The sequence below is a fragment of the Ovis canadensis genome, chromosome 16 (genome assembly GCF_042477335.2).
Source record: "Ovis canadensis isolate MfBH-ARS-UI-01 breed Bighorn chromosome 16, ARS-UI_OviCan_v2, whole genome shotgun sequence".
Taxonomy (NCBI): Eukaryota; Metazoa; Chordata; class Mammalia; order Artiodactyla; family Bovidae; genus Ovis; species Ovis canadensis.
Genome location: NC_091260.1, coordinates 18,528,495 through 18,531,808, shown reverse-complemented (window position 1 = coordinate 18,531,808; position 3,314 = coordinate 18,528,495). Strand labels below are relative to the sequence as shown.

At 55.2% G+C, this 3,314-nt stretch overlaps 1 pseudogene; it reads right to left on the bottom strand.

The window, feature by feature from the left end:
• Nucleotides 1–1,840: 1,840 nt before the first annotated feature.
• On the bottom strand, nt 1,841–2,594 carry LOC138421951 (CD151 antigen pseudogene; annotated as a pseudogene).
• Nucleotides 2,595–3,314: the final 720 nt, after the last annotated feature.

Here is a 3,314-nt window from a genome sequence, read left to right as displayed (position 1 = left end):
GTGACATTTCCTTTGTGTTCAGAGGATTCCACTAAGAAGGCCAAGTGCTAAGGGTCATCAAAGCAAACTCAGAGATGGTACAACTGTTCTTTAAGCCAGTCTGGCAATATATATCAAGACGATAAACACGATCCCCCTTTTGATGCCACGATTTTACTGCTAGAAATTAATCCTAGGAAAATGGTCATGGGGGGATGCAAAACTCTGTGCGTACAAGGATGGTTGCTATAGTATCACTTGCAAATATAAGTATCAGAAATGTCCCCCCTCCAACCCCAAAAAAGAGAACAGATCTGTGGTTAGCAAAGGGGGAAGGGGAGTGGGGGAGGGGTGGATTGGGAGTTTGGGATTAGGAAATGCAAACTACTATATATAAGATGGATAAACAATAAGGTCCTACAGGGTACTAAATTCAATATCCTGTGATAAAACATAATGGAAAAGGACATGAAAAAGAATGTATTTGATTGTATAACTGAATCATTTGGCTGTACAGCAGAAATTAACACATTATACATTGATTATACTTCAATAAAATAAAATAAAAAAGAAATGTCCCAACTAGTCAATAACAGGGACTTAGTTGAAAATGATGATATATCCATTCAATGGACTACCACACTACCATTAAAAGTCGTTGTTCAGTTGCTAAGTCGCGTCCGACTCTCTTGCAACCCTATGGACTGTAGCCTGCCAGGCTCCTCTGTCCATATGGGATTTCCCAGGCGAGAATACTGTGTTTCCACTTCCTTCTCCAGGGGATCTTCCTGACCCAGGGATCAAACCCAGGTCTTCTGTTTGGCAGGATTCCTTACCACTGAGCCACCTGGGAAAAGTCATTGCGGTCACACCATATTCAGTGAAAACATCAAGTTGCAAACCATTAATATAGTATGATCTCAGCTTGAAATTACATTAATAAAATCCATTCCCCCCACTTTTTAAAATTCCACAGACATTTACTGCTGCTGCTGCTGCAAAGTCGCTTCAGTCATGTCCGACTCTGTCACCAGACTCCCCGTCCCTGGGATTCTCCAGGCAAGAACACGGGAGTGGGTTGCCATTTCCTTCTCCAATGCATGAAAGTGAAAAGTGAAAGTGAAGTCGCTCAGTCGTATCTGACTCTTCGCGACCCCACGGACTGCAGCCTACGTCCATGGGATTTTCCAGGCAAGAGTACTGGAGTGGGGTGCCATTGCCTTCTCCAGACTTTTACTGAGCACCTGTCAAGTAGCAGGAGCAGTCCTAGGCATGGAATACAGCGGTGACTATAATCCGCGGGATGCCTGCCTCTGGGAGAGGGGTGAATACAAGGCTGCAGATGGTGGTCAGCACGGTGGGAGGGCAGCAGGGGAGTGGCAGAGGCTTGGCCAGGAGGGCTGTTCCTCAGTTAAGGAGGAGGCCCCAATACCCGAGGGGTCTGTGGGGAGGCACTTGGGGCCTCCTCACCTGCTGCTCGGCACCCCCTGCGCCAGCCCATTTCTGCCCAACTCGCACAGGCCTCAGGGAGTGACCCAAGGCCATGACTTCAGCCCAAAGAAGACAGCAGTGGGAGGGGGACCCCCACATACCCACCCCAGCAGACAGGTGGGGCTGATCTTTTAGGCCTTGGGACTTTGGTGTGCAGCTAAAGGCACTTGAAGCTGCCTCTGGAGTTTGGGGGTCCCCAGAGGTCCTGGTGATGGCACGCTGGGGGGCCTAGGCACCAGAACACAGTCTCCCCGGCAGGGGAGGGCCAGAGCCGCATCCTGGACCACAGCAGCCTGGCTGTCAGGAGTGTCAGTAGTCACCACATCGCGAGAAGCTGCGGTGCACACGGAGGGCTGGCGCCCACAGACAGTCAACAGCGCTCCAGCTTCAGGCTCTTGTAGTGGCAGCTCGTGAAGAGCACGCCAAACACCTGCACACAGGCGATGCCCAGACCCATGGCCGTGCTGATCCTCAGGTGCTCCTGGACGAGGGTCTCCAGCTTGGTGATGCAGCTGCCCCCGACTCTGCAGATGTTGGAGGTGTGGTCCCACCGCCCACGGCCAGCAACCATGGTCTTGCAGCAGCTGTCGGGGACCACATGTCCACCTGCCTGGCCCGAGCGGATGCGCTCACTGTCCTGCCAGGCCTGCGAGCTGTTGCTGCCACAACAGTGGAACTCCTGCTGCAACTTGTCCACAGCGCTGCTCACGCCCTCCTGGCCCGGCTGGTGGTAGCCCTTGGTCACGGTGTCCTTCAGGTTCTCCTTGAGCTCTGCGTTCAGCCGCTGAGTAGACATAGACTCCCGCGATGATCTCCAGCAGAGTTAATAAGGGGAAGGATGCGGTACAGATGTAGCAGGTTCCTCTGTTCCTTGAAGGTGGCACAGCAACCCAGAACCCCAGTCACAGTGACGATGGCACCCGCCACCACCAGGATGCAGGCTGTGGCCAGGCAGGTGCCCCAGGCCAGCGGCTGATGCACTCACGCCAGAGGGCCAGCGTCCAGATGCCCACGGCCGAGACGGCCAGGCCAGCCAGCCAGAAGCAGCAGCTGCAAGTGAAGAGCAGGCACTCGAGGCAGACGGTGCCGCGTGTAGCTGTGGACTTCTCCCCGATCTCGCCCATCCTGGGGCCGGCAGGCGGGGAAGGGGAAGGGGCTGGCTGGTGGGGCGGGCTCCTCTGTAAGGCAGGAAGACAGACGTTCCCGCCTGAGGAAACTCCACTAGAAGGCCAGGGACAGGTCACAGCCCCGCATCCGAGTCCGGGCGGGCGGCGGGCTGCGGGGGCCGTGGCTCCGAGCGCAGAGAATCCACAGCCGGCGCGGGGCTGGCCCGCGGCCAAGGACACGCGACGCGGGTCAGAGCAGAGCTCCGCGCATGGGCGGGACACCCACTCGGGCGGGCCCCCGGGGTCCACCCAAGGCGGCAGAGGCCAGGTGGGCTGTGGCCCCGGGGTGCCCACAGCCCCACTGCGGCCCACGCCCTCTCCATTCACTGTTTAAGTAGCTAAGGTGCTGTGTCCCAGGCAATACTCTGAGCACTTTGGTGATGGAGGGCAACGAGGTGAGTGTATTGTTTGGGAGGCAGTCACATGACATACATGTGGAATATGTTCAGAAATAAACAAGGTAATTCTGAGAGTAGTACAGTGCCATAAAGAAGATATAAGATGGGCTAGTTCAGCGGGAGGGACCGGTAGGGATGATCCGAGGAACTGGCGGTTTGATTGCCTCCTGCGTATTGAAAAACGTCTGGTCGGGAGGATCCGGGGAGGAGCATTTCCGGCAGAGGGCGGAAGGCTTTAAGGACAATGCAACTGGAGTATTAGAAAAGAAAATAAAGGAAG